At 37.0% G+C, this 15,051-nt stretch overlaps 1 long non-coding RNA gene across 1 annotated transcript in view; it reads left to right on the top strand.

Moving 5' to 3' along the window:
- LOC134751913 (uncharacterized) overlaps positions 1 to 15,051 on the top strand; it is a 521,238-nt gene that overhangs the window by 113,774 nt on the left and 392,413 nt on the right. Inside the window, exon 2 of the long non-coding RNA XR_010128718.1 lies at positions 11,191 to 11,226. This is a non-coding gene — a long non-coding RNA (uncharacterized LOC134751913). The remainder of the gene's footprint in view (positions 1 to 11,190; positions 11,227 to 15,051) is intronic.

Here is a 15,051-nt window from a genome sequence, read left to right on the forward strand (position 1 = left end):
ATCTACAGTTAAGACGATAGTGTACCGTTTCTACATACAAATGCTGGGATATAAAAACTGGGAAAACCGGGTGTATGTACAGCTAATGGTAAAAACCGGGTTTTAACTTTGATAAAAACGGGTTTATCGAGATTTAGATTTTACAGTTTTATATACATTGTTTAATTATTTTGATGAGCAACCAGCACCTAAGAACAACTTTGGGAACAAATCAAATTATTTTATTAAATATTTTGATTTTTAAGTTGTGTTGTGTGCCGCCCGGTCGGGCGACCTAGGTACCGATGGGCGGATGTGGTGGACGCTGATCGGCGCGAGCTCCAGGTCCAAGACTGACGAGAAACTGCACAGGACCGGGATCAGTGGCGAACTGTCGTGTTGGAGGCCAAGACACACTTTGGGTCGCTGCGCCAGAGGAGTAAGTAGTGTGTAGTAGTAAGTAGTTTCTTAAGTAGTCACACTACTATATATAAATTATAAACTGTAATAGATGTCATATATTAAAAAAAGTAACGAAGCCCTCCAGTGGTGAAGGCCGGATATCGTAATTCCGTAAGGAATTCGCATAGGAGGTGCAAGCACGCACTGCTTGCCCTTAGAGTTGGTCAAAGACACCCTACTCTTAGTAAGATGGCATATAGTCAACAAATTGGGACGGGTACCGCCGTGGCGAGGTGGCCTAGGGGTTCATGGCGTTAGCCGCGATAGCTAAAGACGCCGGTTCGTATCCGGCCTTCACCACTGGATGGCTTCGTCACTTTTTCTTTAATATATGACATCTATTACAGTTTATAAGCACCTAAGAGTGTACTATTACATTAAAAATTATACAATTCATTATACGCAATTAATTGTTTAAATAAACAGCTCTATATTTACTAAATTAAATATCCCATAATTCACTTTAGTTATACTTTAAATGACCATACGCAAGTGAACCTGACCTGTATTATACTGTGTCTTTTTGCGAACCCATTAGAATCATTAGCTAATTAATGAGAGTACACATACCCGAGTTTGAGAAACCATAATTATATTTATTAGGCAATGACAAGACCAAACCACACACACAAACTTACAGTCCCTACCTTACCACAAGTTCTATGATCTTCAGAAACCTTTGATGTCTATTCTAGAGATGGGCCAAATATGGAGTTTGCCGAATACAAATATTCGGCCAAATGTTGAGTTCATATCTTACCGAACAGGATATTCGGCCGAATTATTCCGTTCATTGGTATCATTCTAATATACCATTTGAAAACGCTTCTTTTACATTAGCAGCTATCGATCCCTTCCTAGGATAATTGCCTAGAAACAAACATGTCAAAATACAAGGAATTTGCAAACAAATTTTCAACACTCCAAACCTTCGAGCACCACCGAGAAGGGAGACGGCATTCGTACTATTTCCCCTCTGCCGAAGTATAGGTACAACTGTACCTATGTATAGCTATGCGTGTTGTGACTCGTCCATACACAAAAAGAGATCGAGGTGTGCAAGATTTGTCTTTGACGTGTCTCATTTTCTATGTATTTGTGTCGTCATTACAGATTAGATTTTGTATGTAGTGAGTGAGAACTGAGAAGTGCGACTGTGTGCTCGTCTCCCCCCGCAAAAAATGGCAGAATGATTTGTACGGTAAGATATAAGATAGAAGCCGGCGATGCTCGAAGCTCAAAACAATCAAATTATTCTATGGATTCAACATGTCTCATCAATCTCATAACGTATTTTAATGATAACGGGAAAACATAACCTGATGGTAGAGAGTACCTACTTAGAAAATTTCTGGAGGAGCTTTTACAGTGTAGCACAGTTGCATTAGGACAAACATAATAAAAAATATTTGTCGAATATTCGGCACTTTAACCGAATAATTCGGCTGAATACATTGGAAACTTGCCGAATATTCGGCCCATCTCTAATCTATTCCATGTAGGAACTTTGAGCCTGAGGTTGTGTTTTGCGGTCAAATATTATTAAATATGTAACTTACGAGTAACAACGTAGGCTATATGTGGTATTTTCTATAAAAAGGGACCTTATTGTCGATGGCGCTTACGCCGTTTTAACGATGCTCCGATATATATAATAATGCCGCATGACGCTGTGCGGCGTAAGCGCCATCGACAATAAGGTCCCTTTTCATAGAAAATGCCCCATATAACATTTAAAACTTTCGCGGTTTCAACACATATTAAATCACATTTACAAACGGGTCTATCGCGAATTTATTTTGTTACCTTTATTTACCGACGTTTCGACACAGGTTTCACTGGTCGTGGTCGCGGCTAACTGACGTAACACACGTAACAAAATTAACAAACACTCAAAACAAAACAACAAAACAAACAAGGTAACAAAACAAAATACAACAAAATAAACACAACAACACACACACAACACAAATTTTCTAATTTCAAATTTTCTAATAGACCCGTTTGTAAATGTGATTTAACATAGGCTATGCCTATGTCTACCTAGATTTATATGATGTTTAATCAATTTAGAGTTACGGAGAAACCTTCGGAGGAAACATTATTTTGGTACGAAAACTAAAAATGTTGTAGCTTAACTTAGGAAGCAATTTTTGAAATCCAATCCCGAAGGGCAAAAAATAAGGTTGAAGGTGAACGCTTTTAACACAGACTAAATTATTTGTTTCCAACAAAGTATTTGTTTCCATCAAGGCCTAAAGACATGTTTAGTAATAAGACTTGTGAGAACTTTATCTAATTAAGATTAATTGTAAATGCTTTGCTTTGTGCTATTAATTATGTCGAGTTCCGTTTCGAAAGAAAACTCTCATGAAGTTCATTGGAACTCAAATTTATAATTTACTAGGATTTCTCACTATCCCAGCCAGTTTTCAACTAACTATACGCTGGAAATTCTCATTACTAAGTTGAAAAACAAACGACAAATCAAGAGCTTTTTCATATAAATTTTGGGTGTGAGTTTCGTAACGGTCCATTCAAAATGTATGTGGAAATGCGTTACAAAACTGTCATTTTTTGGGGAAACTATTTTTTTCTTTTTAAATACATAGTCCTCGTGATTTTGAGTAGAAATAACCCAAAAGTTGATGGATTTTCTAAATAAGTAAATGGTACACTTTTAAATGAAAATGCCAACCAAGACCAGTTCAACCTAAAACAAATTGTTAAATCTGAATTGGGTTCCTAGTACGGTATCAAATATAAAACCTTAAAACAGATAGGAAGTAACATGAAATGAGTTAAATAAAAAGTTCATGATATTTACTTACTTTGCTGTTAAAGTGAAACACAAAGTTAAATGTAAAAGCGGGTTGAACTATTTAATAGCTAAGTTAAAAGTTGCTTACATTTCTGCAGCTTATTTACAATACATGTTTTATGCAGTATTTTAATATAGTGTGGAAAAAAATATGGGCCCTGGAGGGAATGTGCCTTAAAACCTTAAGTTAGCTCATTTTACTTAAAGGGTTTTTTTTTAAAGAAAACTGTATTCAATTTTTTTTTAAATTTGCTTGTCTCGCTCGGGAGTCGGAAATCGAACAGACTAAAATTCCAAAAGAAAACGCTATTTTATTCCACTGTTCGATACAGTTAATGTTAATGATAACATTTCTCCAAGAAACATTAGGTCTTACTAATATTTAGTACTCAAGAATATTTTTAGACAAGCGAAATTGAAGAAAAATCGAAAAATCTTTGAATGTAGTTATGTTTATTTAAAAAAATAAAAGAATGTTTCCTTTAAGTAACTTAAGGTTTTAATGCACTTTCCCTCCAGGGCCCTTAATTTTTTTCCCACCTTGTATGAAGAAAAGCTATTGCATGAGAAACAATCACTGAAACAAATATATTGTTGTCACCAAGAGGTAATCATCGTTCACGTGCTTTTTTTTCGTATCATCTCTCACATAGTCTTTCACAGTATCTCAGACCTTTTGGAATAAAATACATTTATTAACGTCACATGATGGTAGGTATCTGTCGTACAAAATATCCATAAAATCGAATATTTAGTACTCAAGAATATTTTTAGCTATTGCATAAGCAACAATCACTGAAACAAATATATTGTTGTCACCAAGAGGTAATCATCTTTCACGTGCTTTTTTTTCGTATCATCTCTCACATAGTCTTTTAAAGTATCTCAGACCTTTTAGAATAGAATAGAATATAATCGAATACATTTATTAGCGTCACATGATGGTAGGTTACATAAGAGTGTATAAAAGGAGCTGACGAAAAAAGGAGGCACTCAGCGTAATGCCGCGGCTAGCCGCAGCGTAATGCCACGGCTAGCCGCAGCGTAATGCCGCGGCTAGCCGCAGCGTAATGCCACGGCTAGCCGCAGCGTAATGCCGCAGCTAGCCGCAGCGTAATGCCACGGCTGGCCGCAGCGCTTTTCGGCAGGGACCTAGCTTATAACTAACTTAAGACTAACATTAACGGAACAACACACAAACAATGAGAGAAAAAACAAAACAACAAAAACAACAAACAAATAATGAGAAAAGACTCCAAATAAATTGCTAATACCTTTCTGTGCATTTTCTGTGTGGTAAAGTCATATAACATGTAATAGTACATTTTACAACTAGTGTGAAAAGAATGTCTTTTTAACCGACTTCAATTTCATAGAAGGAGGAGGTTCTGTATTCGGTTGTGGCTTTTTTTTTTTTTTTATGTATGTTCACCGAATATTCCGAGACCCGTGGTCCGATTTGAGTAATTCTTTTTTTGTTCGAAATGAGCTACTTCCAAGTTGGTCCCATATTAATCTAGTTCTGATCTGATGATGGGATCCCTGAGGAATTGAGGGAACTCCTCAATTTTTAAAGGCACATGTATGGTGATTTGGGTGTTTTCATAAGCAACTTGAGCATTTTCTCTCGAAAACGACCAATTTGATGAAGTGGACCTGATGAAGTGGGCCCGGCGCGGGTTGGTCAACGACACCACCTCCTCATAACTCATGAGGCCCTGGTACCTGCTCCGCGCTAAATTCAATTTTAACTGCGTTTCGAAAGTATAGTTTGGAACTAAAAAGTAAAAAGCACTAGTTCGAGAAATTGAGCTTCTCGCACGCTACGCAGCCACAAAAAGTACCACTTTTTGAGCAACTGTATAAAAAAAATATAGTTTAAATACCGTTAAAACAATAAACCTAACCGATTATTATGTATGATAATTGTCAACTATAATTATTGACAACTTGCTTAATTTTTTATGATACAGTGTCCCCAAATAAAATTTGCTCTCTAGAACGGTAATTAGGCTTGAAACAAGTAGTATTTCATGCGTTAAAGTTCTACAAACTATAACTCGAAAACGAAAACTATAAACGAAAATATTAACATGGTTTATTGGGAATAGTAGATTGTGTTACAAGGGAGCAAAATGACATATTTACGGCGAGGGCGTACATTGAATCCTAAACGAAACGAAGGATTCTATAATAGAATCCCGAGAGTAACGAGGGATTCTAAAGTAGAATCCTGAGCGTAGTGAGGGATACACGTGTGTTACGCCCAAGATGGAAATAATTTTGCTACCATGTGACACATACTGCTTTTCACATCACCTATGAGGTAATTATGATGTTTAATAATATATTATATAAGCTAAATAAATAATGTGCAAAAAAATGCAAAAATAGTGTCCTAATAGAACAGAAAAGTGTTACTTTGATCCCTACTAGCAGGGAAGAAAGTGCCACTTTGATCCCTCCTAGCAGGGAAGAAAAACCCCTTTTCGAATTGGTGATGTGAAAACCATATTTTTTTAGGCAACCCTATTTATTTATGTTCAGGAACATATTTTATTTCATAAAATAAAAGTTTCATCCGTCAGACGGATCGGTGAAGGTCGACCATATATAACGTATATCCTCCTACTATAGATGTCTGATAGTCTGCATTAAATCAAAGTACTGATAATTATCCACACTACGCCTTAAATATGTACCTACACTTTATAAATATGTAGATAAGTAATTACTCTTTCCATTTTAAAGATATACATACTAACCAAAAACATTTCATCTAAAGTGTTGCCAAGACTAGGCGCATAAAGCTTTTACACTCAAAAGCTATCAGATCCCGTAGTAGGTACCAAGACTTTTACTTTGTAAGTCCTAACTTTATTAGCTCTAACTGTATAAAGCCAACATCTTGGTCAAACGTACAGTACGGCTTGGCCGTTTCGTTGCAGTCACATAAACACTCCCTCAGTGGACTTGTTGTACAAAGTAGTTACACAAGTCTTTCAAATTCTGAGTGTCATTAAGGGATTGTCCAAATTGTCCAGTTTGGTAACGAAACGGCCAAGCCGTACTGTACGTTTGACCAAGATGTTGGCTTTATACAGCTGGAGCTAATAAAGTTAGGACTTACGGAGTAAAAGTCTTGGTACCTACTACGGGATCTGATAGCTTTTGAGTGTAAAAGCTTTATGCGCCTATTCTTGGCAACACTTTACATGAAATGTTTTTGGTGGGATAAGTAATTACTCTTTCCATTTTAAAGATATACATACTAATATATGCCTGAGAATACATTGTAATCCCATTCCCAATTACTAAAACACACCCGCAAACCCACCAACTAGAAATTATAGGTAATTAATTAACATACAAGTTGAACAAGATGTAACAACTGTAACAAGTCCCAAGTAACATGTCTGACATAAGTTCTGTGCGTGGGGTGAACGGCCTTGGGACAAACTGGAGAAACTAAAGGGGAGGAAAACTAAGAGTTATTGGTACTGGAAAAGACAATGTTATTATAACTCCTATAACTCCCGAAGGAGTCATAGTTAGAAACAAAACAATTAAACAAATTAATTATTTAAGTTAAACAGTACAAAAAATGCTTTACATTTTTCTACCGTCCATTCCGTAACCAAGGTATATGAAAAATGGAGGGGAATTAAAAAGGCAACGCTTTTAGGGTTTCGTACCCAAAGGGTAAAAACGGGACCCTATTACTAAAACTCCGCTGTCTGTCTGTCCGTCTGCCACCAGGCTGTATCTAGTTAACCGTGATAGCTAGACTGTTGAAATTTTCGCAGATCATGTATTTCTGTTGCCGCTATAACAACAAATACTAAAAACAGAATAAAATAAATATTTAAGTGGGGCTCCCATACAGCAAGCGTGATTTTTTGCCGTTTTTAGCGTAATGGTACGGAACCCTTCGTGCGCGAGTCCGACTTGCACTTGGCCGGTTTTTTTTCTTGAACGTTTTTGTCAAATAACGATGCCAGTTTTTGCAACCGTTTATTTCTAATTCTTTGACGCACTACATCACTTCGTGCTATATCATAATCCGCATGCTTTCTCAGATAGACATAAAAGTATAGCGAATATCTCTAGCAGTGACACAAGAGAAGCAGTGAGAAAACGAGACAAGTAAAGAATAAAGACTGCTAGACTTCGTAGAAAGTTACTAGTATTTTTTGTAGATGGCGGTGGCGTTACAAAATTAGGCTGTTTGTTTTTGCTAGTCTATTCTGGTGTCCCACTGCTGGGCAAAAGCCTGGGCAAAAATACAGTACCGGAACCGGGAATTCCCGGTTCTCGCCATACAAACTGAGTACCGGGAGCATGCGCTAGGCCTCTCCCCTTGATCTCCATGACTCCCGATCTACCTATAGTGCCTCTTTCGGCCAGTTGTTGAGGAAGGTGTCTAGGTGTCCCGTCATCGCTGTCTTGGCCTAAGCCTAACGCATCCGCGCCCATCTTCTGGCATCCACTTCGTAGCTACACTAGCCTTGTCTGGATGCTGTCTGGATTTTGCTTTGTACTTCCTAAATTTTAAAACGAGATTTTGAAGCGATTGTAGCGATGCTGTATCGCGAATTCGCGACAATAGGTATATATTAAATATATTAATAACGGGTCACTCACGTGTTTTAAGTCGCAAACGCTCCACATGTTTCACTCCGTACCGACCCGGACCATGCCGGTCCGTCACCGTCGACGCAAGCTCCTGATGACGCTCCTCGGTACGAAGTGAAACATGTCGAGCGTTTTCGACTTAAAACACGTGAGTGACCCGTTATTAATATATTTAATATGTCCATGTCTCACGGAAGTTTTGTTATTACAATAGGTATATATATATATATATATTTAAATAAATAAATATCATACGAGCCGAATGACTACTTTCTCGCTCTTATTGCTTAGACATAAAGATCTTTTCTATCGGCTTTCGCATCCGCGTCGATATATGTAGGGAGACCCCAATACAATATTTTCAGGTACTCGTAACTTCGCGGAAATGTTCCGATCTATATACATAAGTACAGACTACAGAGTGAGCGTTTGAGTGACACCCTATTTCCTTTGTTTTATCGAATTTCAAATGCAGCGTGGCAGGTGTTTTCGTAACAGACGTTTCATAGCGATCTCAAATGGTTGTGTGTGTTTTATTCTGGCTTTAAGGCCCCGTGGATTCTGGTTCTTCTCTCACTCTCACTGATTGTAAGCTTGAGCGGGATGGCTGTGCGTGCCTGGGATCGCGGATCATGTTTTTTAATTTTAAATTTGTTATGTTGTAATCAATCAATCAATCAAATAATGTATTTGCCAGAATACAGTTTTTGATTAGTTGGTAATACAGTTTTTTGCTCAGTGTATTCGGCCCACATACAGGCATGCAAATATTGAATTAAATAAATACCTAACACATAATTTTTAAATCAATATAATCAAAATTCATTAAATAAGAATAAATAATGTCAGAATAATAAAGAATAATTAACATTAAACAATACAAGTTATTTAATGTGTACCTACCTAGTGAGAGTACTGGCTCGGGCTTCGATTCTGGTTCCGGTTCCGTTTTCGGTTCCGAGTCCGTTTCTGGTTGATCTGGTTCCGCTTTTGGTTCCGATAAAACCACATCCGTTACATCCCTGGTTTATACACATACATACATTAATTCATTGTTTTACTTGACAGCGACGTATCTTCGTGTACTATTTAATATAGGTATATTTCCTTTACCGAAGTGTCGAACGTACGCCATAGCATTTTCAGCGTGTTGGACTTTTTGACAGGCTTTTGCGACTCTGGTGTTGCGGGTGTCCGCGGTCAACGGTAATCGCTTACTATCAGGTGAGTCGTCTGCTCGTTTGCCTCCTATGTCATAAAAAATCAGTCGAGTCGGACTCGCGCACGTAGGGTTCCGTACCATTACGCAAAAAAAGGTAAAAAATCACGTTTGTTGTATGGGAGCCCCGTTTAAATATTGATTTGTTGTTATAGCGGCAACAGAAATACATCATCTGTGAAAATTTCAACTGTCTAGCTATCACGGTTCATGAGATACAGCCTGGTGACAGACGGACAGTCGAGTCTTAGTAATAGGGTCCCGTTTTTACCCTTTGGGTACGGCACCCTAAAAAAACTTAAGATTAACCTACTTTAGAATATTAGGCCGGTCACTAATATATTTAATAATTCCAGTTAATTCACTCGTATGTTCGCCTACAGTTACAAATAGAGCGTGCTCCATTCGTAACTACCCAACTGTGAAACATTGTCCGAGCGACCAAGGCTGCATATTGTTTACACAGGATGTGCACAGTAATAACATTGGAAGCAGTTTATTGTCCTGTTAATACCATTAGTGTGAATTTTATTTGTACGGAATTTTCAACTGCAAATTGACTTTTAATTATAAAACTCAGACTTAAACATATAAAAATGATTTTAAACGGGTTACTCGTACCTCTTGACCAGTTAAGGTGGTGCTCCATGAAGAAGATCCTCGAAAATTGTATCGAAGCATGTCGAGTAAACATTCGACTTGATAAACCTAGACGCCTAGACGAGAGGTCTAGGCATCTGTCGCGAATGTAGAGGACGCTGGTTCGATTCGAACCCAGGGCATGGAAGGCTTGTTCACTTTTTCTTTCGTAAATCATTTATAGATAGATAGGTAGGTAGGTAGATAGATAGATAGACTGCTGCTAGGCGACGGAATACATAATTATATAGATAAATACATACTTATATAAATAGAAAACACCCACGACTCAGGAACAAATATTTGTGTTCATCACACAAATAAATGCCCTTACCGGGAATCAAGCCCAGGACCATCAGCTTCACATGCAGGGTCACTACCCACTAGGCCAGACCGGTCGTCAAAATTCATCATCATCTTCATATTTTTAAGTTTACATGTGCGATATTTTGAGAAGAATGCGGTGACAACTGATGATGAATAGCACTTTATGAAATACCTACAGACCTTGACTATCAGAGATTGTCATGGGTATTCTTAGTTAGGAGTATGGTAAGTACTTAGGTACTTAGGATAGGTTTACCTCAGGCTAGTCCAATCATTTAGTTTCAGTGAAAACACTGCTTAAAATATTTAAACTGTACCGTATGATGTTTTGTCGTCATCTCCATTCACAAGAGTCGATATGACCTATAATTTACTGTTAATTTAGGTGAAAAACGTTAGCTCAAATCCATTTACCCGTTTTATACTCCATGTCATTTGATGTCAATTACTTTTGTAACTCAGTAATTTGTATTTGACCCATCCTAGTCACCCAATTAGTGTTTACAAATAAAATCGAATTAGTACAGTCAGCTACTATTCGCTTAGCACCTTTGTATAAAAACTTCTATGGGGGTTTTTTCTGCAGCTGATTTTACAGTGTATATTAAGGGCGGTAGGTAAACAAGAATCCAGGAACGAGTGTGAATTGAAGCCCGAAGCCGAAGGCGAGGCTCTAATTACCGCGAGTTTGTAATTCCTGTATCGCCCGTGACAGACAATATTTTTCATCGCACTGGTGAGCGAAAAAAAAGGGAATTAAATAAAACTTCTGCCTAATTTCGTTCGTACATTACAGTTCTAGGTCGAGGTTTAGCATTCACGGACGGAATCGCCTACGTGTAATAACACCTTTTACGAGCAAGTGTAATGAAAACAAAAGGTACTTATACAAAATTAGATTGGAGAGACTTATATTGTCCGGGATATGGACCGTGATTACCTTTTGTATTGTTTTTTAGCTCCCGATATCCCACGATATTCCGGTCCATGTCCCAATATAAGTCTAGTGGAACTAACCGTGAATCATTCAAAACTCTTATTGGATTGCATTCAAATTTTAAAAAGTTTGTTGTTTGTATCGTTGCCAGAGCTCAAAGTGGGTGCAGAGTGTTAGTGTCGGCAACGCGCATGTAATTCCTCTGGAGTTGCAGGCGTACAATTAGGGTGTCCCGACGTTGTATGAAAAAAAAAACTTTTGTCGCAAGAGGTGTCAAAAGTTGCGTAAATTTACAAACATTACGAAAAATTAAAAAAAAATTGAATTACGTGTTTTCTTGAGGGCTCTACCAGCCTTTAAATATTTATTATTTTTTCGATTTCGCAGAAATATACCGTACGTCTAAAATAATACAAAAGAATGGTCAAAGGGGTATTGAATTGTCAAAAGTAACAGAAATAAACTAAAATAAACAAAATGGCTAATATCAATGACAAACCCTTAGAATTTAGACTAATTTTTGTGTCCAGAATGTGGCATTTCTGCGCGAGACAGCAAATTGTTTCTGTTCTGATTAAGCCATCTCTAGAAGTAGCGTCTGTTACACTTTGTGAGACCTCTGTTACCACTTTAATACATCTTTCTACAGATTTTGTGTGACAAGAAAAGTCAACTGCGTAAGTAAACTTATCTTTCGTCATGATCTTAAGATCCTCGTTAGAGACATGTCGAAGAAATGGTGGTGCTGAAACATTACACTCGCCATATAATAATATCGGTGTAAACAGTAACAGAAAAGTTTATTTTAGGTGGTCTAAATATCCTGCGTTTAGTGCCATTTTCAGCTTCTCTGGCATTTATTATTCTTTGCAATGCAAGGTCCCGAATGTGATATCTTTCTAGTGAGTAGTAAGTTTTCTGCATGGGCAAAAAAGAATTTCTCTCGATAAAAGAATGAATCCACAACAAATCTCAGATTTTCGGGAAAAAAAATCGAGAATAAATAACTATTTGGAAAATATGTTTGGATCCATCTATAAAAGACGGATTTTTCTTTATTAGGAACTAAATAGGTGCGTATACTTTAACCGAGAAGTTGACAAGCAATTTCAATTCTTCGGATGGATTAAGAGTAGTAAGAGATTCAAATGAAGTGCATTTACAAGCAGCAACATCAAAAAGCTTCACAGATGATAAAACATAACTTTAAAACTGCTTTTAAAACTATCATTTTGATTAATTTTGGGATATCTTTTTAAATTTTGGTATTTTACGAAATAGTGTTTCAGTAATTGAATAACTCGATCCTTAGTGACAGTTGGAACCGAAGCTTTGGTCCAAATATTATGGATCTCTTCAGAAACAATCGCATATACATCTGAATTTGATGAATCTTTTCCATTACAGTTCGATTTCAGGTTATTTTTGACAAACAAAATAAATCGAATGACGTCCTTTATGGTTGGTAACTGTCGCGCATCAAGTTCTTTGATCGATCCCAATATAGCACATTTAGTGCCACTACGTTTTGAACTTATACTTATAAATCGAAACTAATAAACACAACTGTACTTTTATAACATAAATAATAACTTCGACAGAAAGAAAACACTCGCGAGTCAAGTCATAAACGTACTAGCCAAAAGTTGAAATTTGAGGGTAGTTTTAAGTTAAAACGTGACAAATGCTAATGCAATGGTAACATTTCATTTCACGCAAATCATAATATCAAGTATGTTATACAACTAAATAAAACAAAAGGTTATTTGTTTTGAAAATTTAGCTAAAGATTAAACATTTCATATGGAATAAAAAATTCAATTTTTTCAAAACTTTGAACGTCTGTAGAACCCTAATGCCGTACTTGTATACCATTTTTAAGTATATTTTTGTAATCTACATTTAATTACGCAACTTTTGAGAGGTCTTGCGTTAGTGAAAACTAAAAAAAAAATATTCGGAACACCCTAGCGTACATAGGCTACGGAGACTGCTTAACATCGGGCGGGCTGTATGCTTGTTTGCCACCGACGTAGTATAAGAAAAAAAGTAAACGATCTTCACTTCGTTGGACATGCTGCAGTACTTTATCTCACTGTATCACACTATAGAACATGTAGAATACGAAATAACCGGCCAAGTGCGAATCGGACTCCCGCACGAAGGGTTCCGTACCATTACGCAAAAAACGGCAAAAAAATTACGTTTGTTGTATAGGAGCCCCACTTAAATATTTATTTTATTCTGTTTTTATTATTTGTTATTATAGCGGCAACAGAAATAGCTAGCTATCACGGTGCATGAGAAGACAGACAGCGGTCTTAAGAATAGGGTTCCGTTTTTACCCTTTGGATACGGAACTCTAAAAAAGGAATCCTATTGATGAATAACCATTTTTGTAGGCGGACAAACAGACGCCAGTGTCAATTTGTCAGGCTGGATCATCCGGTTTACCATAGTGCCGAAATATATTGAAATATGTCGTCATTTGTTTGGTCAATATGTCTTCTGACTTATGTTGGTGGACTGCCTAAGAGTATTAAGGGGCCCACTGACTATCAGTCCGCCGGACAATATCGGCCTGTCAGTTAGAACAAATATGACAGTTCCGAACAACTGACAGGCCGATATCCTCAGGCGGACTGAGTAAGTAGAAAATATGGTAAGTACTAACAACTTTTAGGTTATTTCGACTCAGGATCACGACTCGCACACGAAGGGTTCCGTACCATTTTCTATAAAAACGGTCACCCATCCAAGTACTGACCCCGCCCGACGTTGCTTAACTTCGGTCAAAAATCACGTTTGTTGTATAGGAGCCCAACTTAAATCTCTATTTTTTTTTGTTTTTAGTCTTTTTTGTTATAGCGGCAACCGAAATACATCATCTGTGAAAATTTCAGCTGTCTAGCTATCACAGATCACGAGATACAGCCTGGTGACAGACGGACAGACGGACAGCGAAGTCTTAGTAATAGGGTCCCGTTTTTACCCTTTGGGTACGGAACCCTAAAAAGTGTCCCCTGTTTCTCATAAAAAATTGGGTGTCAGTTATGACTGTGACGGTCCATAAAAAATGTGTCACACAACTGTCTTTTGTTTGGGAGACTTTTTTTTCATTTTTAATCAGTAGTCCTCGCGATTCTTAGTAGAAATACCAAAACCCAAAAATGATGGTTTTTCGAAAAAATAAAAGATATTTAAGTGAAAATGTTTATTTATACACATTCTCATACACTCTAAAAAGGCACACCGCTACTTTTTCGTGAAATTATAAAAACAGGCACAAAAAAATGTGAAAACACTATTTTTCGAAATACAAAGGGTATTAGAAAATTTAAAAGGCCATATTTAAAATTAGTTCGCATCACTGCAATCTACAGAATACAATCACTGTAAGGAATTCCTTTAGCGTTGGCAATTTGTTTAATTAAACTAACAGTATCCATTCCAGTAAAATGGAACTCATTAACCGACATCAATTAAGGGAGTTGCAACTTTGCCCGCTTAGGCACAATGCTCGTAAGGACCACAATTTATAATCAACGGGCTAGCTGTGGTCACTTTGGCTTACCGCCGGTCAGAGTTGGGACATTATCGATAAAACATGATCGGGAAAAATTATTTTTTAACGTCTTAAAGGGGCCTAAGATTTTTGACCTCTAAAACTACCTACATTAAAAAAATGACAAATGGAAAACTCTTTCGATACATTCACAGATATTTTAAGGAATATAACTGTATTTTATACAGTTAAGCATGATCGTTATCAAATTATACTGCGGTCAGCCTCAACTCCGTCAAACTTTTCTTACATTTAGTATGATTTGATTTTTAACTTTAATTTTAACTTTTAACTTTATATAATTTTTGTTTTTCCTATGTACCACAACAATGTTAAAATGTAAAATGTATCCACGAATGCAGTGTCGATATAAACGTGATAGGGTTTCACGGCACTTTTCTGTCTGATGTAATGTAAGGTTTTAATATAGAATAAATAATATTGTCTTCGGTTACCGCGATAGTTAC

The sequence above is a fragment of the Cydia strobilella genome, chromosome 23 (genome assembly GCF_947568885.1).
Source record: "Cydia strobilella chromosome 23, ilCydStro3.1, whole genome shotgun sequence".
In the NCBI taxonomy this organism is placed as follows: domain Eukaryota; kingdom Metazoa; phylum Arthropoda; class Insecta; order Lepidoptera; family Tortricidae; genus Cydia; species Cydia strobilella.